The sequence below is a fragment of the Hemitrygon akajei genome, chromosome 5 (assembly GCF_048418815.1).
Source record: "Hemitrygon akajei chromosome 5, sHemAka1.3, whole genome shotgun sequence".
Classification (NCBI taxonomy): Eukaryota; Metazoa; Chordata; class Chondrichthyes; order Myliobatiformes; family Dasyatidae; genus Hemitrygon; species Hemitrygon akajei.
Genome location: NC_133128.1, coordinates 110,925,666 through 110,951,837, shown reverse-complemented (window position 1 = coordinate 110,951,837; position 26,172 = coordinate 110,925,666). Strand labels below are relative to the sequence as shown.

The 26,172-nt window shown below is 42.6% G+C and overlaps 1 protein-coding gene across 1 annotated transcript in view; it reads left to right on the top strand.

The window, feature by feature from the left end:
• The window catches only part of LOC140728052 (indian hedgehog protein-like), a 68,808-nt gene that overhangs the window by 25,853 nt on the left and 16,783 nt on the right, over positions 1-26,172 (top strand). The window lies entirely within an intron of this gene.

Below are 26,172 nucleotides of genomic sequence, written 5' to 3'. Positions count from 1 at the left end.
AGTTTGTACAGAGATATGGGGGGAGGGGCTGTAATGATAGCAATATTTTGAGAGTAACACACACAAGATGCTGGAGGAACTCAGCAGGTCAGGTAGTGTCTACAGGGAGGAGTAAAAAAACATTTCAGGCTGAGACCCTTCATCAGGATGGGAAAGGAAGGGGGAAGAAGAAAGAATAAGAAGGTGAGGGGTGCAGAGAAGATGTACAGGCTGACAGGTGATAGATGGGACAAGACAAGGAGGAAGGTAGGTAACGGGAGGGGAGGGGAGAATGAAGTGAGAAGCTGGGAGGTGATAGATGGGTCCAGATGAAGGGGAAGGTAGGTAGGGGGAGGGGAGAATGAAATGAGAAGCTGGGAGGTGATAGGTAAAGGGCTGAAGATAGGAGTGAATCATGAGAGAGAGCGAGGGAAGAGGGGCACCAGATGGAGGTGAGAAGGGGTGAGAAGGGAGCCAGAATGGGGAATGGAAAGAGAGAGGAGGGGGAAGCGGGAGAAATTACTGGAAGTTAGAGAAATTGATTTTCATGCAGTCAGGTTGGAGGGTACCCAGATGGAATAGGAGGTGTTACCCCTCCAATCTGAGAGTGGCCTCATGGAGTCTATTCTGTCCTTCTGAAGTGCCCTTTCATTCAGCATGACCTTGGTTGATTACTCACTTCAATACCTTGTTCACATCTCCTCAATTCTCTTCATCTCTCTGGCACTAAGAAATATATTTACTTTATTCTTCAATATATTCAACAACAAGGCTCTTCTACTGCTTTCTGTGGTAGATAATTCAACGTTTTCATTACTCACTGAGCAAAGAATCTTCTTATCATTCCCCAGACCTATGGGCTGTTTCTGGACTCTTCAACCTTCAGGAACATCCAATTCTATTTCTTCTATCTAGTCATACAGTCATATAACACAGTCCAACAGTGTCCATGCCAACCACAAAGCCCACCCAGTAGGCCCCAATTTCTGTGATTGGTCCCGACCCCTGCATGCACCAACCAGACTCAGAATCAGGTTTACTATCACTGACTTGTGCCCTGACCTTTGTTGTTTTGTGGCAGCAGTCCATTGCAATGCATAAAATATACTAGAAATTATAATAAGAAATATATATATATATAAAATTAAATAAGCAATGCAAAAAGAAGAAAATCGTGAGGTAGTGCTCATAGATTGATTCATTGTCTATTCAGAAATCCGGTGGCAGAGGGAAAGCTGTTCCCAAAATGGAGAGGTTTTGTCTTCAGGTTCCTACCACCTCTCTGATGGTAGTACTGAGAAGAGAGCATGTCCTGCATGAGCTAGATTCAGATGCAGATTCACATTATTTTATACAAAGTTCAAAGTAAATATATTATCAGAAGTACATACGTCACCAAATATTTCCTTGAGGTTCTCAGTAGAACACAGAAATACAATAGAACCAATGAAAAACTACACACAAAGACTGACAATGTGCAAAAGAAGATGAACTGTGCACATTAAAAAATAAATAATACTAATGCTCTATGGGACAATACAATATATATTGTCACATATTGACTCACACATTGTTACATTGTTCCCCGGTGTATATGACAATATATAATGTACAATGAAATTCCTTGCTTGTGTGAAACTCAGAGTAAACTGTGTACCTGGTTATAATAAATACAGCAGTAAATACTGTACATTAAAGAGCAGAAGTGGTAGAGGCAGGTTCGATTTTGTCATTTAAAAAAAATTGGATAGGTATATGGACAGGAAATGAATGGAGGGTTATGGGCTGAGTGCAGGTCGGTGGGACTAGGTGAGAATAAGCGTTTGACACAGACTAGAAGGGCCGAGATGGCCTGTTTCCGTGCTGTAATTGTTATATGGTTATATATGGTTAAACAGTTCACCCTATTATGGAAATAAACATGGTTAAGCTGAAAAGAGTACAGAAAAGATTTATGAAGATGTTGCCAGGAATTTAGCACACTGGCCTTCATCAGTCAGGGCACTGAGTATAGGAGATGAGATATTTCCCAGCAGTTGTGTAAGTTACTGATGAGGCTGCACTTGGAGTACTGTTTTAGGAAATAAACAATAGACATTTCGGGTTAACACCCATCATTCATGAAACATCGACTGTTTATTCATTTCCATAGATGCTGCCCGACCTTCTGAGTTCCTTCAGCACTCTGTGTGTGTGTGTGTACGTTGCTCCAGATTTCCAGCAACTGCAGTCTCTCTAGTGTCTCCATTACACTGCTCTCTCTTCTATGTTCTATGACACAAATGATGGTAAGCAGCCACCTGTCTTTACTATGGCCCAGTGTAGTCAGACTATCGTGTATGTATTGAGTATGAGCAGTTGCAGCCTCTATTGGAACATCTGAAGCGATTGCTTGTCGAGATCTGGTCGCACTTCATCCCCATGCTCCTGATCTGAGTGGGGAGAGTGTGGGTTGATCAGGAGATGTCCTGGTGGGCTTCCCCTGAGCCTGACCAAGCTGAGGCCATTCATGGGTCCAGGCGGCCGATGGCGGGCAGGGTTACGTCCATGCCCAGGTGTCTTTGGAGAAGGGGCATGCGGTCAAGATACAAAAGCTTGAGTTTTCCCCCATTTAGAAAATAGCCTGTGCTTTTATTCCTTCTGCAAAAGTGCATGACCATACACTTGCTGACACTGAGTTCCATTTGCCACTTCTCTGCCCATTCTCCTAATCTGTCCGAGTCCTTCTGCAGTCTCTCTGCCTCCTCAACACCACCTGCATCTCCACCCATCTTCAATTCGTCCGTAATTATACATAATAGTAGTCATATTTTAATTTGAAATTCTGAGTAGTTCTGTGAATCACTGATTATTGCATGTATCGTTGTTAGCAAATAAACTTCTGCAAGGAATTTGTACTTTCTCCCCGTGAACCTCGTGGGTTTCCTCCAGGTGCTCTGGCTTCATGCCACAATCCAAAATCATACCAGTTAGTGGGTTAATTCATCATTGTAAATTGTCCTGTGAGTAGGCGAGGGTTTAAGTAGGTGGATTGCTGGGCAGTCCGGCTTGTTGGGCCGAAGGGCCTGTTCGGCACTATATTTCCAAATTAAATAAAATAAACAACTAAGGCCCAATTCCCTCACCTCGATGAGAGGCTTTGAGCTGAATGGATTTTGTTCCTCAGTCAACGTGGCTGGCTGAGCTCCACATCGGTCCTGGCTAAAGTACAAGTGGCATATTGGCCGTGCAAGTTCCTTATCAGCTCCCACCCCTAACAGGGTCAATGCCAGCACTGAGAGCAAAAGGCCAGCTATAAACGTATCGTCAGACATCATCAAAAAATTCTTTACACCTCCAATTAGAAATAGATTCTATTGCCGCTGGTGTTAACTCTTTAACTGCTGTAGCTGCATCTTCTCGTCCAAGCTCGTCTGAGGTGATGCTTCAAGGAAGGGAGTGCTTTCTCAGGAAAGGGCAGTCAGTGTTACAGCTGGTAGATCTACTGCCCCATAGCTCCTGGATGTCGATGGTGGGAATCTCAGAATCTGGGTTATTATCGCTGACATAGGATGTGAGACAGCGTAGTGCAAACACATACAAATCTTTAAATAATGAAAATAAGTAAATAATGCCAAAAAAAGGAATAATGGGGTAGTGTTCATGGATTCATGGACTGTTCAAAAATTGGATGGTGGAGGGGAAGAGGCTGTTTCTGAATCATTGAGAGAGGGTCTTCAGGCATCTCTTCCTGAGGAATTTGGTAGTAATGAGATGATGGTTTGACCCACTGGTGGGGGTCCTTAACGCTGCCACCCGGAGGCACTGCTTCTTGAAGATGTCCTCAGTGGTGAGGGAGGGTTGTGCCTGTGATGGAGCTGGCTGAGTCTGCAAGCCTCCTGTGATCCTGTGCATTGGAGACTCCACACCAGGCTGGAATGCCATTAGTCAGACAGCACATCTGCAGAAATTTGTAACAGACTTTGGTGACATACTGAATCTCTTCAAACTCCCAACAGAGTAGAGCTGCTGGCACGTCGTCCTTATGATCGCATCAATATGTCAGGCCGAGGTTCGATCTTCAGTGATGTTGATACTTGAAGTTCTACCAATGGGTCTGGTGTATGTTCTCTCAGTGATGGGTATACTATGGCACGTGGGCTATTCAAATATTTGCACTCTGTGGCCACTTTGTTAGGTGACTTCTGGGAATCAGCAAGTGGACACTGGGTGCATGTTTGTGGTCTTCTGCTGCTATAGCCCATCCACTTCAGGGTGTGACGTTTTGTATATTCAGTAATGTGTGGTTATTTGAATTACTGTCTCCTTTCAGTCAGCTGGAACCAGTCTGGCCTCTCTCATTAACAAGGCCCTTTTGCCCACTGAACTGGCACTCACTGGATGTTGTTTTTTTGTTTGTGACACCATTCTCTGTAAACTCTGGAGAGAGTTGTGTGTGAAAATCCCAGGAGACCACCAGTTTCTGAGATTCTCAAACCATCCCACCTGGCATCAACAATTATTCCACAGTCAATGCCACTTAGATCATGTTTCTTCCCCTTTCTGTTTTTGGTCTGAAAAACAACTGAACCTCTTGACCATGTCTGCATGTTTTTATGCATTGAGTTGCAGGTGATTGGCTGATTAGATATTTGCATTAATGCGCTGAGGTAGAGGGGTACCTAATAAAGTGGCCACTGAGTATATCACCTGCCACTTCCCAGTGAAAGGAATTACAATGCAAGCTTCCCTCTGATTGGACATTAGTTTATTATTGACATATGTAACGAGATACAGTGAAAACATTTTGTTTGCATGCGTCCCACACGATCATGCTATACATGCACTAGCGCGTACAGGAGCTACTGGCGCTTCATAAGTGATGAGACCTGGGTGGTGCTAGGGAGTTCAGTTATTTCATAGCCTGTGGAAAGAAGCAGTTACCTGTCCTAACAGTCCTTGATCTAATGCTATGTTACCTCCTACCTGATAGTAGGCAAGGGTCAAAGAGATTGTTGGACAAATAGGAGGGAGGGTTCTGTGCTCCTGATAAATATCTTGGATGGATGGAAAAGAGACCCTGGTTGTCCTCTCATCAGTACTCACAACTCTTTGTAGGGTTTTCAAAAAAAAGATGAAAAAATAGTGCAAAGAGAGAGCAAAAATAGTGAGGTAACTTACATGGGTTCTTTGCCTGTTCACAGTACACAACTGTTTTGAGCAGAAGTTCTTTGATTAAAGTCCACCCAAGATAATAAATCTCTGATCAAATACTTCAGGCATCTATTAATAGACCAGTGAGTATGAAGTCTGATCTCTAGATTGCACGTTCCCAAGAAAGAGTGGGAAATAATATTGCATAGTGAAAGATAGAGGAGGTGGAAGAGGCAGGTTTGAAACAGGCAGCACTAAATTCCTGGCTGATGCCACGTTTTACCTGCTCTGACAGGCTGTTGCAAAGGTTACTTGCTTTGGTTTTATGGAAATTTGTTACTGTAACATGCACATTTAGAAGAAAGCAGCATTCATCATCAAGGACTCCCACCATTCAGGCATTCTCACTACCATCATAAGATAGGAGTTACGGGATCCTTAGGCCCCACACCACCAACTTAAGGAACAGTTATTATCCCACAACTATCAGGCTCTTGAACCAGGGAATATAACTTCACTCACCTCAACACTGAACTGATTCTAAGACCTACAGACTCTACAGCTTGTGTTCTCAGTGTTATTAATTTATATTTTCACAATTTATCTTCTTTTGCATATTGGTAGTTTGTCAGTCTTTGTTTATCTACAGTTTTTTCATAAATTCTAAGTCTATTTCTTTATTTTTCTGTAAATGCAAGAAAATGAAATTCAGGGTAATATATGTGAGCAGGTACTCACTTTGATAGTAAACTTGGCTTTGATTTTGACGCAGTGCAAAGCTTTTGCCCGCGTGCCATGCAGACAGGTCATTCCACACATAAGGAAAACAGAATGCATAAAGAAGTGTTGGCACTCACAGAGAAAGGGCAGTGCAGGGAGACAAATAAAATACAAGGGCCTTGACAAGGTAAACTGGGAAATCAAGTGCTGATCTTTGTTTTATAATAGGTCCATTCAAGAGTCTGGTGGAAGCTGTGTGTCCCTGATAACAGTGGGATAAAAGCGGTTCAAGAGTGTGGTGATTCATGTTCTCAGGCTTTTGTATCTCCTGCCCAGTGAGAGAGGGAGAAGAAAGTTTTCTTGATACCAGTGAACATCACCGAAGGAAAGACAGGTCATCATATTCCAAGTGCAGTCTGACCAATGCCTTATAAAGCCTCAGCATTACATCCTTGCTCTTATATTCTAGTCCTCTCAAAATGAATGCTAACCCTGCATTTGCCTTCCTTACAACTGACCCAATCTGCAAGTTAACCTTTATGGAATGCTGCACAAGGAATCTCATAGGGTTAGGATTATCAGAGAGTCATACACCATGGAGACAAGCTTTTCAGCTTAATTGGTCCATGCTGACCAACATTTCCATCTAAACGTGTTGCAGTTGCTTGCATCTGGCCCATATCCTTCAGAACTTTTCCGATCCATGTATCTGACCAACAGTCTTATAAAAGGTGTTACTGCATCGGCTTCAAGCACTTCCTCTGGTAACCTCTTCCATATATGGAACACCCTCTGTGTAAAGAAGTTCAAAGTTCAAAGTAAATTTATTATCAAAGTACGTATGTTACCATAAACTACTCTCAGAATTTTTCTTTGCAGGCATTCACAGTAGAACAAAGAAATACAGTAGAATAAGTAAAAAATTTCACACAGATAAAAAAAAACAACTGTGCAAATAAATAAATAAACAAACAATACTGAGAACGTACTTCTGTTTCCACCTCCGCAGAGGCTGCCTGGTGTGCTGTGTCATTCCAGCATTTTCTGTGTCTGTGTGGAATAGTGGACTTTCTAGGTAGAATAGTAACTGGATAATGTGAATGATTCTTAATCGGTACATACCATAAAATAGTGAGGTAGCGTTCATGGGCCATTCAGAAATCTGATGGCAGAGGGGAAGAAACTATACTTAAAATGTTGAATGTGGGTCATCAGGTTCTGTATTTCTGTCTGATGGTAGTAACGAGGAGAGGGTGTGTCTCAGATGTTGAGAGTCCACAATGATGGACGCTGTCTATTTGAGACATCCTCAATGAGGTATCAGTGAAAAAAGGCACACAGATAAAACCAATACAATGCCTTATCCTCAGTGGTGAGGAGGGTTGTGCCTGTGATGGAGCTGGCTGAGAATACAATCCTTTACAATATCTTGCATTTGCTTTCTCTGACTTCAAGACATCTCACTTTTGATTGGTCTGATTCAAGTTAATGATTCACAAAGCAACAAATCACAAATGAAAATGCACAGTAGAACAGTCAGCAGCAGATAGAGATAAGACTTCACTATGAGATTAATTATGATGAAGAGTCTTTCATCAGGTCATTAAGTAACAGAATTCTTGTTTACACTACTAACTGCTACATGTTCCTAGAAAAAGAGAAAAAGTTTGCATTGCGATAACATTCAACCTCAGAGTATCAGAAAAATTTCACAGTCAAACAACTTTTTGAGGTATCAATGGAATCAGAATCAATTTGATTTTTGCCGACTTGTCCATTGAGATGAATTGGCCTAAGATGTTGTACTGACCTTTTCACATACTCCAAGATCAATACAACACTTCCCTCCCACATAGCCTCCATTTTTCTTTCATCCATGTGTGTATCTAAGAGTCTCTTAAATGCCACTGATATGTTTGCTTCGAGCACCACCCCTGTGCACCCATCACTCTTTGTGGAACGCACTTGGAACATAAACTAGGAGTGATCAATACAATGCAGAAGACAACTCAAGTTTGTCCAGCCTCTCGTTATAGCACTTGTCTTCTAATCCAGGCGGCATCCTGGTAAAGCTCTTCTGCTCCCTCTCCAAAGCATCAACATCTGTTCTGTAATGGGGTGACCAGAAACTCAAACTGGGCTCTTCCTTGGTTGCAGTGGAGAGCCATGACTTCTTCTGTGCCTTGTCATGCCCTTCACTCTCCATGGAGTGTTGGCATTGGATCTCACCGTTGACCTCATCCGTCCATTCCACCGGAGCTGACTTCACATGCTAGGACATGTGATTCCCCTATTTTACTGGGGAATGAGGCCTGTTGGCTGCCCTCATCTGATTTAGCACCTTGTTGAACAAGTGTACCAAGGTGTGGCTGCTGTTGCATGCAAACAGCTACTTGCAGCCACTGAGTGTCCGCTGGGGACCAAATGTGAGTGAGCTGCCCCAGAATGGGCATGACAAGCCCCTTCACCAAAGGCACTACCCCTCCCTGGATGGCCTACACATAGCAGTGTACACTGGATGAATTCCTCCCTTGATAACTATTAGGAACTAATATGTAGTTTCATAGTACTGTAGTAGTATTGGTAGTGTTCTTAATTTGTTCTGTATTTAATTTAAGTACATAATTTATTGCTCAATTATAATGATAGTTTGTCTTTCTTGTATCTTTTTAACTATTTCCATGCAACTTTGGCTAATTGGGGTAGCCAGTTAAATGGGAAAACATGTACTGGTCCCAATGTGTCCCAATTAACCACTGTACATGGAAATGGATATGGCAATAAAATTGATGCTTGATTCTTGATCCTCTCTGTCAATGATATTGTGCCAACCTTTTAACCTACTCCACTTCGCCTTTCATTTTTCTAACCTAACTAACATTCTTTTAAATGTCCCTAATGTATCTGCATCTACCACTGCCTTGGCGGGTCATTCCATGCACCCACCACTCTCTGTGTAAAGAACCTACCTCGAACATGCCTCCTATACTTTCCTCCAAACACTTCAGAGTTGTACCCCTCCTATCAGCCACTTCTGTCCTGGGAAAAGTCTCTGGGGTCCATTCTGTGTCTTTTGTCATCTTCTTGTACAGCCCTACCAAGGAACCCCTTATCCTCCTTCACTCCAAAGGGATTGGGGTGAACATAAGGATGAAAGATTAGCTCTATTTGTCACATGTACATTGAAACATACAGTGAAATGTGTTGTTTGTCATATTGAGTCAGGAGGTACCTCATTAAGGGTGTGTGTGTGTGTGTGTGTGTGTGTGTGTGTGTGTGTGTGTGTGTGTGTGAGTGTGTGTGTGTGTGTGTGTGTGTGTGTGTGTGTGTGAGTGTGTGTGTGTGAGTGTGAGTGTGTGTGTGTGTGTGTGTGAGTGTGTGTGTGTGTGTGTGTGTGTGTGAGTGTGTGTGTGTGTGTGTGTGTGTGTATGTGTGTGTGAGTGTGTGTGTGTGTGTGTGTGTATGTGTGTGTGTGTGTGTGTATGTGTGTGTGAGTGTGTGTGTGTGTGTGTGTGTGTGTGTGTGTGAGTGTGTGTGTGTGTGTGTGTGTGTGTGTGTGTGTGTGTGTGTGTGTGTGTGTGTGTGTGTGTGTGTGCATGGCAAAGTGGTTAGTGAGATGCTATTACCAGAGTCGTGAGTTCAATTCTGGCATCATCTGTAAGGAGTGTGTGTGGGTCTCCTCTGGGTGCTCTTGTTTCCTCCCACAGTCTAAAGAACTGTTATTTGTAGGTTAGTTGATCATTGTAACTTATTCTGTGATCAGACGGGTGTTAAATAGCTGGACTGCTGGGTACTGTGCCTCCTTTGGTCAGAGGGTTGGGGTTATGCTGTAACTCTAAATAAAATAAAAAATAAATTAAAATAATATGTATACACACATACATGTATATATGTGTGTATGGGTGTGTGGAGGAATTTATTTAGTCAGAGGCTGGTGAATCTGTGGAATTCATTGCCACAGACAGCTGTGGAGGACAAGTTATTGAGTCTGAGGTTAATAGGTTCCTGATTAGTCAGGATATCAAAGGCTACGGAGAGAGGGCGGGAGAATGGGGGTGAAAGGGATAATAAATCAGCCATGATGGAATGGTGGAACAGACTCAAAGGGTCAATGGCCTAATTCTGCTCCTTTGGTCTTATGGGCTCTATGTTATCTCTAAGCTAGATATATAATATCAAATTGCATTCTTTATAATCAGAGCAGAGGAGTTCTCAACACTTACATCCATCACTCTGGTCACCACATAGCAACTTGCACTTTAGAGTCAGAATCAGGTTTAATATCATTTACATATGTCATGAAATTTGTTGTTTTGCAGCAGCAGTAGATTGCAATACAGTTGTACTTCTATAGATGTACCATGGAGAACATTCTGACAGGCTACATCACTGTCTGGTATGGAGGGGTGGGAAGGAGGGGACTACTACACAGGACTGAAAGAAGCTGCAGAGGGTTGTAAATCTAGTCAGCTCCATCTTGGGTACTAGCCTACAAGGTACCCAGGATATCTTCAGGGAGTGGTGTCTCAGAAAGGCATTATTAAGGACCTCCAGCACCCAGGGCATGCCCTCTTCTCACTGTTACCATCAGGAAGGAGGTACAGAAGCCTGAAGGTACACACTCAGTGATTCAGGAACAGCTTCTTCCCCTCTGCCATCCGATTCCTAAATGGACATTGAACCTGTGAACACTACTTCACTGTTATTATGTACATTATTTCTGTTTTTGCATGATTTTTAATCTATCTAATATACATATCCTGCAATTTATTTATTTATCTATCTATCAGTCTGTCTATTTATTTATTTATTTATTTATTTATTTTTCTTCTATATTATGTATTGCATTGAACTGCTGCTGCTAAGTTAACAAATTTCATGGCACATGCTGGTGATAATAAACCTGATTCTGAATCGGAGAAAAACCCATAAATTACGATAAAGAACCTATATAAAAATTAAATTAGTATAAATTAAATAAAGCCAAAAAAGAGCAAAATCTCTACATCCTTGCTGAAATGGGGTATCCAGGACTGTGCAGCACTCCAAATGCACCTAACCAAAACTTTATACGGTTGCAATGTGCTTGTTACTGTTTTATGTTCTATGTAACATGAAGTACCCTACAAACAGGACTCTTCAATGTAATGCTGCCTAAGTCCCTGAAATAAAGAAATCTGGTACTTGTTAGGAACGGACCCTGCATGTCAGAATGAAAGCTGCTGGCCTGTCTATATTACGGCAGTTGCAGTATCAGAAGATGCATTGGGCTGACCCCAGGGAATGGAAGTCACCAAAGCAACACAGTTTATTTCCACTCTACTTCTACTTTGTAACATTGCTGCTTTGCTGAAGCAGGAAAGAACATTATCATCCGAACATAGCTGCTTTCAGCATTCCCGTTAATGCTGCGGACAGGGATATCCAGATCGCCCAGCGACTCCTGTACTCTGGAGCTAATCCTGTTCCAGAAAATGCAACATAAACTCATCTGGCAGAAAACATCTTGTACTTTTCAAATCAAATATTTATAACATTATACATATTTTATAAAGGCAGTAAATTACAGGTCAGGACAAGTCTTGCAAAAGATGTAGCAAGCAGTAATGGGTTTTTCGAAACTCCAGCCAGGTTCTCTTAGTTTTTCTAACGTTTGCATAAATATCTACTGTACGTGTCCAGCCAGTGGTGGTGTGATGGGGGGTTGGGGTGGGGAGTGAAGATGGTAGATATTGTTGGACATGTGCCTCTAAAGGGTGCCTTCCATCATGAAAGACTCTCACCATCCAGGCTATGCCATAGCAGAGCAAAATCGATGGGCTGAGTGGCCTAATTCTGCTCCTATGTCTTATGTCTTAATCTCATTACCACCATTGAGGAGGAGGTACAGGAGCCTGAAGACGCATACTCAATATTTTAGGAACAGCGCCTTCTCCAGTGCCATCAGATTTCTGAATGGTCCATGAACACTGCCTTACTATTTTGCTCTCTTTTTAGACTATTTTATTATATTATTATATTTTATATTTCTTATTGTAAACTGCAGTAATATTTTTGGTTCATGAACCCATGAACACTACCCCACTCTTTTGTTCTCTTTTTGATCTACCTATTTATTTTTTAAATCCCTTTCATAACTTAGTTTTTTTGTATATATTGCACTGTACTGCTGCTGCAAAGCAACAAATTTCATGACATACTGTATGTTAGTGATAATAAACCAGATTGTGAATTAGAAGTGCAGGGCTAGTTCCTAATAAGCCCCGGATTTCCTTTCTCAAAGGTCTCAGGCATGGTTACACTGAAGAAGTCCTGTTTGTAGGGCACTTCATGTAACATAGAGCACAGAACATAAAACAGTCACAAGTACTTTGCAACTGTATAATGTTTTGTTAGGCATTTGGAGTACTGTACAGCGTCCTGGATGCCCCATTACAGAGAGGATTTGGAGGCTCTGGAGAGGGTGCAAAGGAGGTTAACCAGAATGTTGTCTGGATTAGAGGGTATTAAGTATAGAAGACATGCCTGGACTGTTTTCTTTGATGCATTGGAGAGGTACAATATGATTGTGGGAGTCATAAACAGGGAAGGCAGTCAGTCGTTTTTCCAGGATAGGTGTGTCAAACGTTGAAAGACGTGTACGTAAGGAGAGAAGGAGAAAGTCTACAGGAAATGTGTGGGGTGAGACAGGGAGTGCTGGGTGTCTGGAACAGGCTCAGGAGTTAATGGTAGAAGCAGATGTCATGGAGGTGCATTCCAGACCCTTACCACTCTGCCCTCAGGCTCCTGAACCAGTGTTTGATAGCCATCCTCGCTGTCCACTGAACCACCATCCACAGAGTTCACCCACCACAACTCTGAACTGATCGTTGAACACAACCAATGGATTCACTTTCAAGGACTCTGCAACACGTTACTTATTATTTGTTGCTTTTTGTATTTGTGCAGTTTGTCTTCTTTTGCATATTGGTTGCTTGTCAGTCCTACTTGCATGCAGTTTTTCATTAATGCTATTGTACTTCTCTGTTTTACTGTGAATGCCTGCAATAAAATGAAAAGGGTAGTATCTGGTGACATATACGTACTTTGATAATAAACTTACTTTGAACTTTTGAACTTTGAACTGTGTAATCAACCTACTTCTGTCATCTCCCCTGAACGTCCCACCACTCACCTCAAAGCTCTGGTATTGGCCTCTGCTGCCCTGGGATAAAGGTCAAGCAGCATACACGGAAAGGAATAAAGAGTCAACGTTTCAGGCCGAGATCCTTCACCTTCCTGCTGGAGAGATTTGGACTGAAATGACGACTCTTTAGGCATTTCTATAGATGCTGCTTGACCTGCTGCGTTCCTCCAGCTCTATGTGTGAACAATTACCTTCTGGTTACTAGCTCCTGCAAGAGGCACCAGAGTAACCCTGCTAGGGTGACACAGTAGCGCAGTGGTTAGGGCAACGCTTTACAGCACCAGCAATCACTGATCAGGGTTCAGTTCCTGTAAGAACTTTGTACATTCTCTCCGTGACCATAGGGATTTCGTCCGGGTGCTCCTGTTCCCTCCCGCATTCCAAAGATGCACAGTTAGCATCAATGAGTTGTTGCGTGCATGCTATGTTGGCACCAGCTGCAGGATGTGCAGCGCATTACCTGGCGATTTGATTTGATCCTACAATGCATTTGATTGGACACTCTGACTGGTTTCATTGGTTGCCTCTCTGACTGCCTGGCCTGTGATTAGTGGAGTGCTGCAGGGATCAGTGCTGGGTCTGTTGTTGTTTGTCATATATGTCAATGATCTGGATGATAATGTGGTTAACTGGATCAGGAAATTTGTGGATGGTGGTTCAGTGGACAGCGAGGATGGCTATCAAAGCTTGCAGCAAGATCTGCATCAGCTGGAAAAATAGCAGACAGAACTTAACATAGACAAGTATGAGGTAGGACCATCCAGGGTAGGTCTTACATAGTGAACGGTAGGGCATCGAGGAGTGTGCTAAAACAAAGGGATCTGGGAATACAGGTCCTTAATTCATTGAAAGTAGTGTCACAGGTGGATAAGGTTGTAAAGAAAGCTTTTGGCACATTGGTCTTCATAAAGCAATGTATTGAGTACAGACGATGGGATATTAAGTTGTATAAAACATTGGTGAAGCCTAATTTAGATTATTTTGTGTGGATGTGTATCTACCTGCAGGAAGGATGTAAATAAGGTTGAAAGAGTACAGAGAAAATTTACAAGGATGTTGCCGGGTCTGGAGGACCTGAGTTATAAGGAAAGATTGAATAGGTTAGGACTGTATTCATTAGAGCATAGAAAATTGAGAGGAGATTTGATAGAGCTATACAAAATTAAGTGGGGTATTGATAGGGTAAATGCAAGCAGGCTTTTCCCACTGAGATCGGGTGGCACTACAACCAGAGGTCATGGGTTAAGGGTGAAAAGTGAGATGTTTAAGGGAAATATGAGGGAAACTTCTTCAGTCAGAGGGCCGTGAAAGTGGAATGAGCTGCCAGCACAAGTGGTGCATGCAAGCTTGATTTCAATGTTTAACGGAAGTTTGTTGGATAGGTAGGGCTATGGTCTCAGGGCAGGTTGATGGGAGTTGGCAGTTTAAATGGTTTTGGCAGGGATTAGATGGGCCGACAGGCCTGTTCCTGGGCTGTACTTCCCTATGATTTCATGATTCATTGGCAACTTTATTAGGTACACCTGCATACCTGCTCTCTAATGCAAATAATCTAATCAGCCAATCATTTTGGCAGCAACTCAGTGCATAAAAGCATGCAGACGTAGTCAAGAGGCTCAATTATTGTTCAGACCAAACAGCAGAATGGGGAAGAAATGTGATCAAAGTGACTTTGACTGTGGGATGATTGTTGGGGCCAGATGGGGCAGTTTGAGTATCTCAGAAACTGCTAACCTGGGATTTTCACACACAACAGTCTAGAGTTTATAGAGAATGGTGCAAGAAACAAAAAAAAAGACTCCAGTCATCAGCAGTTCAGAGAGCAAAAAGGCCTTGTTAATGAGAGAAGTCAGAAGAGAATGGTTAGACAAGTTCAAGCTGACAGGAAGGTAACAGTAACTCAAATATCCACAGGTTACAACAGCGGTGTTCAGAAGAGCATCTCTGAAATCACAAAACATTGAACCTTGAGGTGAATGGGCTACTGCAGCAAAAGACCCAGAAAAGTACATTGAATCATCAGGTACAGGAAGTATCTAATAAAGTGGCTATTGTGTGTGTGTTCAAATGTGCATGTGACAAATACAGTCATATTTATCTTTAATCCAATAACTTAATCACCACACCAATAGCAATTGTGGCTGTATCATGGAAGATTTCAGATCTAGATTTAGGTTCAAATTCAGATTACTTTATTGTCTAATACTCTGGGACACAATGACCTTCTTACTTGTGTGCAGTGCGTTGGATAAGCAGTATACATGGTCATAATCAATACAATAAATTGGTAAATTGGTTTATTATTGTCATTTGTACCAAGCCACAGTGGAAAGCTTTGTTTTGCGTGCCATTCATACAGTTCATCTCTCAACATCGGAACATCGAGGTAGTACAAGGGAAAAGCAATAACGGAATCCAGAATAAATTGTTGAAATTGCGGACAAAGCGCAGTGCAGCTCGTCAATAAAGTGCAAGACCATGTAACATGGTAGACTGTGAGGTCAAGAGTCCATCTTATTGTACAAGGGGTTTGTTCAAATGTCCTATAACAGTGGGGTAGAAGCCAACCTTCAGACCACAAGATCATAAAACATAATAGCAGACTATTTGGCCCATCAAGTCTGCTGAGCCATTCCATCTTGGCTGATTCTCCTGCCTTCTCCCTGTAATCTTTAATACTCTTACAAATCAAGAACCTATCGACCTCCGCTTTAAATAGACCCAATGACCTAGCCTCCACAGTCACCTGTAGCAATGAATTCCACAGATTCTAAAGAATTTCCACCTCATCTCTCTTTCATCTGCTCCGAGGATATGCCCTCTGGTCCTAGACTCGGCCACTATTGGAAACATTGTCTCTATGTCCACTCCTTCTACATCTTTCAATATTCGATAGGTTTCAACGATAGGTTTCTAATTCTTCAAAACCCAAGCAAGTATAGGCCAAGAGCCATCAAACACTCCTCATACAGTACGTGGAACTCTTTCCAAGACTCCTGTGGACCCTCCCCAGAGCCTGGTGGTACATGCTTTCAGGCTTTTGTATATTCTGTCTGTTGGGAGGGGAGAAGGGAGAACGTCTGAGTTGGGTGGGGTCTTTGATTATGTTGGCTGTTTACAGAGGCAGTGAGAAGTGCAGTCAGTTCTGTGAAGGAGAGAACAAGACAACAGAATTGTGCAAAAATTGTAGTGCAGACAGTCTGTAGTGTATAAAGAAACGAAGGAGTTGCTTGCTGTTGGACTGGGGTGCAGAATTGTCATTCTTCTTGTAGTTTAACCTCAAAGTTCAAAGTAATTTTTTGTCAAAGTGCATACAGTATACGTCACCACATACAGCCCTGAGGTTCACTTTCTTGCTGGCATACTCAATAAGTCCACTAACCACACCAGAATCACTGAAACACTGCACCAACTGGGCGTACAACCAGTGTGCAAAAGACAATAAGCTGTGCAAAATGAAAAATACATAATAGTAGCAATAACAATAAATAAATAAGCAAAAAAAATCGAAAACATGAGATGAAGAGTACTTGAAAGTGAGTCCATAGGTTGTGGGAACAATTTGGTGATGGGGCAAGTGAAGTTGAGTGAAGTTCAAGACCTTGAATGCTTAGAGGCAATAACAGTTTCTGAACCTGGTGGTGTGGGTCCTGAGGCTTCTGAACCTTCTTCCTGAGGACAGTGAGGACAGAGCATGACCTGGGTGGTGGGAGTCCCTGTTGATGGATGCTGCTTTCCTGTGATAACACTCCATGTAGGTGTGCTCAATGGTGGGGAGGGCTTTACCTGTGATGGACTGAGCTGTATCCACTACTTTTGGGAGAAGTTTCCTCATATTTAAGGGCTCATATTTTTATATAATCACTTACATAGAGCATAAGATATAGGAGCAGAAGGGGGCTATGTGGCCTGTTGAGCATACTCCACCAGACAATAAGATCATGGCTGATCTAGACATAGCTTGACTCCACCACCCTGCCTTTTTCTCCTAGCCCTTAATTCCATTGTATGCAAAAATCTATTTATATGCATATAATTGTTCAGTGAAGTTTTCGTAATTATGGTACTGTTGCTTCCGTATTTTTCTAGAAACTTCTTAGTTTTCTGTAGCTGGTGTCACATTACTTGATGCTGAGATGCATCTTAGGATCCACTGGGACACCCCATCAGTGATGCAACCTGAGGTCATTGGGTGTTTTGTGTTTTCATCCTCAGCCGTCCTCGCTCAGACGACCCAGCCAGGGATGATCAGGCCCTGGCTTGTCTCCCAGCAGCACTGGTCCATGGGTCATACCTGTTGATCCATACCCAGCTGGAGGCTTGCTCAGCAGCCTCTGTGGCGGTCCTGATGGCTCTTTTCTTTGCATCCCCTGTAATGCCAAGGAGAGAGTAGCTTCTGCACAGTGGGCAGCCTCTACACTCCGCCTCTATTGGCTCACTTCGTGCCTTCCAACCCTGCCATACATCTGGCTATTGTGTGTTAATTTTTATCACTGGAATCTTGTCTGAGTATGAGATGACCACGACTGCTCTTTTCCTTTGTCTTTTCTGTGTTCTCTTGGCTCCTTTTTCTTGTTCCAAATGGCCATAAGCAACAGCAGTTATGCTTCATTCTTGACTTTCAAAGAAACTTTGGGTCACAAAAGCATGAGGATCCAACATTGCTAACATGAATTTCACAGAGTAGACAGTCAGAGACTGGTGCTGCCACTCAGAATTGTACGTGTTCTACAAAGCTCTCAGAACGTCCACACACCATCGCTGGGTGTCAAAAGCAACATCCACCTTGGATAGTCTCCACATCCCTCCTCTCCTCAGCACAGTGAAGCTGCTGCCCCACGGCACCAGTGACTTACGTTTGATCCCAAGTTTGAATTTGCCATTCTCCATGTGACCACGTAGGCTTCCTCCGAGAGCTCTAGTTTCCTCCCGCTTCCCAAGAACATGTGGGTTGGGAGGATAAATGTCCGCTGGAATTTGGAATTTGTGGAGTTTCTTAGGCTGTAAATGGCTAATTCCTGTGGTCATAAATTCAAAGTGATTGGAGGAAAGTATAGTTGGGAGGTCAGAGGTAAGATTTTTACACAGAGACTGGTGGGTGTCTGGAACACCCTGCCAGGGGCCATGGTGGTAGAGGTAGGTACGTTAGGGACATTTAAGAAACTCTTAGATAGGCACATAGATGATAGAAAAATTGTGGGCTATGTGGATGGGAAGGGTGGGGTTGCTCTTAGAGTAGGTTAAAGAGTTGGGAAACATCTTTGACTGAAGGACCTGTACTGTGCTGTAGTGTTCTATGTTCCATACTCCTACTTTCAAAGTCAATGTAAATTTATTATCGAAGTATGTATATGTCACCATATATTAAAATGAGATTCATTTTCAGGAAAATAAAGAAGTACAATAGAATTTATGAAAAGCTATAAATAAACCTAAACTGTCAAATTCAGAACATGAGCTGTAGAACCCTTGAGAGTGAGTCCGTAGGTTGTGGAGTCATTTCAGAGGTGAGGTGAATTAAGTTAATTTATCTACACTGGTTCAGGAGACTGATGGTTGTAAAGTAATAGTTGTTCCTGAAGCCGGTGGTGTAAGGCTCTTTAGGCTCATGCCCAGTGGTCGTAGTGAGAAAGAACATGGCCTGGATGGTGGGAAGATAACCAAAGTGGATACAGTTAAGTGTGGGTAGTTAAGAACACTGGGAAATTAAGTGGTAGAATTGGAGATGTTTGGGAAATTGATGAGAATGTTGGGAGAATAAGCTGCAGAGGAATTATCCAGATACAGGATGGCTCTGGAAGCTAGCATAGATTTGATGGGCTGAACAATCCACTGCAATGCCATAAGGAAGTATGAAAATATTCTTGACATGTGAGTAAACAAGTATACTATTATACTCAATTCAGGGAAGTAATTTATCATGCATTGTGGCATATGCAGGTGAGCAGCAATTAGACCTCTCTCCAAGGTGTCATTGTACATGAGATAAGGCAAATTTGATTGTAAAACTGCAGAGATTATTTGGGTTTCAGGTAAATCTAACGCTGTTGACTTTAAAATGAAAGGTGTTAATGATTCAGATGACATCGGTCAAAGTTTGAAACAAAATATTTTAAGGAGCTGTTTTACAATGCTAATTCTGTTAGTGCTATGTGAAACAAGAGTGATAACAGAAACAGGTGTCTGATTGAACTTGCCAAGTTGAAGTAAGTCTCAGACAGGCAGAAACTGCCTACCTTGGGTCGACAAAGTACATTGACAATCTCTTTGTCCAGCTTTGTCATCACCTTGTTTAGACAGAGCACAGTGGAAATCCAGGAGAGCTTCCTATGACTTCCACGTTTTGTGCTCACTATTATTTTCTTTTATAGAGTCAGAGAGCACTACAGCACAGAAGCAGGCCCTTCAGCCCATCTAGTCTGTGCCAAAGTGTTCATCTGCCATCCTTACCCCTCCCATCCAAGTACCAAACTTTTTGTAAAGGTTGTAGTTGAAACCATATCTACCACTTCCTCAGGCATCTCATTCCACACTTGGAGTGGAACCTGAGCCAAGAAAATCCCCCTCAGGTTCAATTCAATATTTCACATTTCACTCTAAAACAATGTCTCACCCACCTCAGTGGAAAAAACATGCTTTCTTTTTCCACTGTTTATTTACTTTCGTAACATACAGTAAATTTTATGCCTGTGCCCTCTACTGCTGCCACAAAATCAGAAATTTCACATCAGAAATGTCATTGAACCCTATTGAATATTGAAAGGCCTCGGCAAAGTGGACATAAAGCAAATGTTTCCTATAGTGGGGAGTCCAGGACCAGAGGGCACAGTCTCACAATATAAGGATGTCCCTTTAAAACAGAGATGAGTAGGATTATTTTTCAGCAAAAGGTTGGAGAATCTGTGGAATCCGTTGCCACAAACAGCTGTGGAGGTCAAATTATTGACTATATTTAAAGAAGAAGTTGATAGGTTATTGATTTGTCAAAGGTTACATGGAGAAGGCAGGGGAATGGGATTGAGGGAGGTAATAAATCAGTAATCATGGAATAGCAGAGTAGCCTCAATGGGCCAGATAGCTTAATTCTGCTCCAATATTTTACGGTCTTCTAGTAAAGAATAATTTCTAATTATTCTTCATGAAGACACTGATAGGGTGGGAACCTCTCAATTCAGAGTTTCACTATGTTAATAACTATGTCAGAATAAAAATCTTGATTTATTTTATCACTGATCTAACCTGAAATGTGTTACTTTGTGGCAGTGTGAAAATCTATAAGTTATAAAAGTAAATTAGTGCAAAGGAAAGGAATAGTGAGGTAGTGAATGGACTGTTCAGAAATGTGATGGTGGGGGGAGGGAAGAAGCTCCTCCTGAATCGTAGGGGTGATGTGGTAGTGAGGCAGTCAGTGTAACACTTTACATCGCCAGCTGCAAAACTGGGATTCAATTCCTGCTGTTGTCTCTCAGTTCTTCCAGGTGCCCCAGTTTCCTCCCACATTCCAAAGACATACGGGCTTGGGTTAGTGAGTTGTAGGCATGCTGTGTTGGCGCCGGAAGTGTAATGACAATTGTGGGCTGTCCAGGACAATCCTCATTGACTAAATTTTATGCAAGTGACACAGTTCTCTGTATGTTTCGACGTACATGTGACAAATAAAGCTAATCTCTTAATCTTTACTTTCCTGATTTGTGCTTTGTAAGTGGTGGGAAGGTTAGAGTCACAGACCTATACAGCACTGATAAAAGCCCTTCAGCCCAATTCATCCATTCTGACTGTCCTACTTGAGCTTGGCCCACTTGCTTACATTTGGAACATATTCCTCAAAACCTTTCCGATTCATGTACGTGTCCAAAAGTCTTTTCGATGCTGTTATTATTCCTATCTCTTCCACCTTCTCTGGCAACTCCTTCCACATTCCCAGCAGCCTCTGTGTCTCTGGTCTGTTTTGAATCTGACTGTAAGCAGAAATGTGCCACTCGTCATAAGCTACCCATCCTCTGCACTGCTCTTGTAACCACTGAATGTATAGGTCTGGCCGAGATAAATTCTCTGGCCATTATCATCCCACAGGAAGTTGTCTGTGGTGTGAATAAGTAGAGGGGCAGGTAGTGTTGAAGAAGTAGGAAATTTGCAGAAAGATTTAGTTTAAGAGATGGGCAAAGAACTGGTAGATAGAATATTGTGCAGGGGAGTGTATGGTGGTGCACTCTAGTAGAAGGAATAAAGGTGCAGACTATTTCTAAACTGGGGGCAAGTTCAGAACACTCCCACACTGGGAATACTGTGAGCAGTTTTGGACCCCCTACCTAAGAAAGGATGTGCTGGCATTTGGGAGTGTCCTTAAGATTGCTTTAGCCAGGGATGGTAGGGGACACCTATTAAATACTCCCAATGGTGTGAATCTCAAATAGCCTCTGACAACCAAGTCCGGCTCCTGGCTTCACGTGTGGCTTAGCTACTAATCCTGGTGGAACCATTTCCACTGACAAGAGAAGGGGCAAAGGCGGGTTACTGGTGCCTTAAAACCAGTCACTTCAGTCAGATGGGGCTCCGTCAGCTGTAGCTGGCAGCTCATCTATGAAAAAGAAAACTCTGATTTCAAACCTCTGCTGCCTTGTGGCTATACCCACTGATGAGGAAAGTTTCGGGTGTAAGTCCAGAGGGAAAATCCAGAGCAGTCTTAAGGCAGTCCTTAAGTTCAATGCTAATTGGCAACTTCTGCAACACTGCTGATACCAAACTGTGTCAGTCTCCGCTGTTCCTTAAGACTCATCAGCTATGTGGAGAGGGGGAGCCTGCACACCCTTCATATCATACTGCCCTAGTTTGCATACTGGTTTACATATCACGTAGACAGCTGGACATAACATCCATGGTCATAGTTAGAGCAATGGCTGATTGGTAGGAGGCAGCGAGTGGGAATAAAAGGATCCTCTTCTAGTTGGCTGCCAGTGCCTTCAGGGGTTGGTGATGGGACTGATTCTTTCTATACTTTGTTGCCAAGTTTGCAGATGATATGAAGATTGGTGGAGGGGCAGGTAGTGTTGAAGAAACAGGTAGGCTGCAGAAGGATTTAGACAGATTAGGAGAATGGGCAAGAAAGTGGCAAATAAAATACAATGTTGGCCAATGCATTACTACTTTGGTAGTAGAAATAAATGTGCAACTATTTTCTAAATGGGGAGAAAGTCCAAATATCTGAGGTGCAAAGGGCCTTGGGAGTCTTTGTGCAGAACACCTTGAAGGTTAACTGCAAATTGAGTTGGTGGTGAGGAGGGCAAATGCAATGTTAGCTTTCATTTTAAGAGGTCTAGAATACAAGAGCAGGAAGGTGATGTTGAGGCTTAATAAGACACTAGTGAAGCCTCACCTTGAGTATTGTGAACAGTTTTGGGTTCCTCGTCTAAGAAAAGATGTGCTGGCATTGGAGAGGGTTCAGAAGAGGTTCACAAGGATGATTCCAGGCATGATAGGCTTATGATATGAAGGACGTTTGATAGATCTGGGTCTATGGAATTTAGAAGGATGAGTGGGGATCTAATTGAAACCTTATGGATGTTAAAAGGCCTAGACAGAGTAGATTTGGAAAGGATGTCTCCCACGGTGGGGGAGTCTAGGCCAAGAGGGCACAGCCTCAGGATAGAGGGGTGTCCATTTAAAACAAAGGTGCAGAGAAATTTCTTCAGCCAGATGGTGGTGAATTTGTGGAATTTACTACCACAGGCAGCTGTGGAGGCCAGGTCGATGGGTATATTTAAGACAGAGCTTGATAGGTTTTTGTTTGGACATGGCATCAAAGGTTACAGGAAAAAGGCCGGGGAGTGAGGCTGAGGGGTGGAAAAAAAGGATCAGCCAAGATTGAGTAATGGAGCAGACTCGATGGGCCAAATAGCCTAATTCTGCTCCTACGTCTTATGGTCTTATGGTTCCCAACCAGTGGAGGGCCTTAAGATAGAGCAGATGCAGAGACGATATTTCCTGTAGTCGGGGAGGCTAGGACAAGAGAGCACAGCCTCAGAATAGAACAAATTCCCTTTAGAATAGAGGTGAGGAGGAATTTCTTTATCCAGAAGGTGGTGATTACCTTTTAATTGGTCCTCTAAACCAAACTAATCTCTTCTGTCTTGAAATTTGTTGTTTTGCAGCAGCAGTACCTTGCAAAACATAATAACAAAAAACTATAAATTACAATAAGTATACACTGTAAAAAATTAAATTAAATAAGTAGTGCAAAAAAGAAAATTATATAGTGAGGTAGTGTTCATGGATTCATCATCCATTTGAAATCTGATGGTGGAGGGGAAGAAGCTGTTCCTGAATTGTGGAATGTGTGTCTTCAGACTCCTGTACTTCGTTCTTGATGGTAGCAATGAGAAGATGGTGTGTTCTGGGTGATGGGGGTCCTTAATAATGGATGTTGCCCTTCTGAGGCATCGTCTTTTGCAGATGTCTCTGATGCTGAGAGGCTAGTGTCCATGATGGTGCTGGCCGAGTTGCAGCTTCTCCCAATCCTGTGCAGCGTGCCCTTCATACCAGACAGTGATGCAACCTCACAGAATGCTTTTCATGATACATCTGTAGAAACTTGCTGACATACCAAGACTCCTCAAGTTCTTAATGAAATATAGCCACTAATTTTTCCTCTCTCTATTCACTCTTCTTTCACTCCCATCTCTGGCTTCCATCTTACCTCTTCTCTTCCTCTCACTTGTCTATCACCTCCCCCTGGTGCTTCTTCCTCCTTCTCTTTCTCCCATTGTCCACTCTCCTCTCCCATCAGATTACTTCTTCCCCAGCCCTTTACCTTTTCTATCAATCATCTCCCAGCTTCCCATTTTACCCCACTTACCCAACCGCCTGGCTTCACCTTCTAGCTTGTACCCCTTCCCTTCCCCTTATCTACTTATTCTGGTTTCTTCCCCCTTCTTTCCAGTTCTGATGAAGAATCTCGGCTGTTTATTCCCCTCCACAGATGCTGCCTGACTTGCTGAGTTCCTCCAGCATTTTGTACGTATTACTTCCTATATGCAGTGCTGACCTGTGCTAGTGGCAGAGATTAGAAAGGTCAGAAATCGTAATGTGTGCTTTGGCTCGACTGAATAAAGGGTCCTGTTCTTGTATTGAGCGGCTCTTTTGATCAGTAAATCTGTGAGAACGGGAATTATCAGGGAAATGAGGTGTAGAAAATAGTATGAACTGAATTGACATTGTTTAGGTGGGAAGGGTCTAATTAGCTTATGGCAGCATTGAGATCCATAAACACATATTTGCTCTTTAAAATGTAACTGCCCCAGTAACCTATTAGCAATTGTGAACTCAGATACATGCAGCCTTATCTGGAAATTGGCACAGGCTCATTACTACTCAATTAGACACACCATTTGGCAGTTTGGTCCAAAAGCAAGTGAGCTGTCGATGAGTACAAGAACTTGAAGCTTTTCTTCCTGCTAATGGATGCCTTGGTTTAATCAAGGCTGATGCATAACATTCAACCAATGTGAAAAATAAGACAAATTGCTCAAATAATAATGGGAAAATAAATAATACCGAGAACATGAGTTGTGGAGTCCTTGGAGGTGATTGTGTAGATTGTGGAGTTGTGGTGAGTGAACAGTATTGGTTCAGGAGCCAAAAGCCTGATGGTTGGAGGATAATAACTGCTTCTGATCCTGGTGGTGGGAGGCCTGATGCTTGTGCTTCCTTACGGATGGTAGTAGCAAGAAGAGAGCATGGCCTGGATGGTGGGGTCCCTGATGATGGATGCTGCTTTCTTGTGGCAGTGCAGCTTGTAGATGCTCTGAATGGTGAAGGGTTAGGGGACCATAGTGGCGATCTGACAATGATGGGATTCTCCAGAGGGGATTTCCCTGAATGCATCAAAGTCAGAGTAAACTTATTATCAAAGTACACATGTGTCACTATACAAAACTCCGAGATTCATTTTCTCGTAGGTATTTAGAAGAAAGTAATGAAATACATTAGAATTTATGAAATATCTAAGACTGTCAAGCAACCAACATGGACAAATCCTGCAAATAATAAAAATAAATAAATAAATACATCATACTGAGGACGCGAGTTGTAGAGTCCTTCAAAGTGAGTCTGTAGGTTGTGGAAGCAGTTCAGTGTTGAGGAGAGTGACGTTATCCATGCTGGTGTAGGGTAATAACTGTTCCACTAGGTTCAGAAACAGTTATTTCTGCAAAAGAAGAGACTAAACAACCAAAAACCCCGACCACTAACCACAGCCACCACTTCCAGTCCTCTTACCCACATTGCAGCTGAATATGTGGATTCTAGATTGACCACTGTAGTCACCTGAAGACTCGTCAATAGACAAACCCTTAGGAGAACATCCCACTCTACTCAAGTGATCGGACTACTACTACTACTACACTACAACCATCAGGCAGGATAGACAAAGAGCAGTCAATGGATGTTGTTTATTTGGATTTTCAGAAAGCCTTTGACAAGGTGCCGCGCATGAGGCTGCTTAACAAGATTAAGCAGCCATGGTATTACAGGAAAGGTACCAGATTGAAGATAGCTCGGATAGAAGATTGACTGACTGGCAGGAGACAAAGAGTGGAAATAAAAGGGGGCTTTTCTGGTTGGCTGTCAGTGACTAGTGGTGTTCCACAGGGATAGAAGGAAAAAATACATAGACATTTTTCTAAACGGAGAGGAAATACAAAAATCCGAGGTGCAAAGGGACTTTAGAGTCCCTGTGCAGGATTCCCGAAGAGTTAGCTTGCAGGTTGAGTCCGTTGTGAGGAAGGCAAATGTAATGTTAGCATTCATTTCAAGAGGACTAAAATATAAAAGCAGGGATATGATGCTGAGGCTTTATGAGGTAGTGGTGAGGCCTCACTTGGAATATCGTGAGCAGTTGTAATGGAGGTCGTTGATAATGGATGCGGCTTTCTTGTTGCATTTCTTCTTTTAGAGGTTTTCATTGGTGGGGAGGGGTTTCCCTGTGATCGACTGGAACACTTGGTATAGACTTTTCTCTTCCTGGTGTTTCCATACCAGGCTACGAAGTAACCAATCAGGACATGGCATTCTTGACCCTACCCACCAATGGGAAGCTTCTCTCCATCCACACTGTCTATATCAGAATGCAAGACAAGCTTTTCACTCTATCGTGGTAC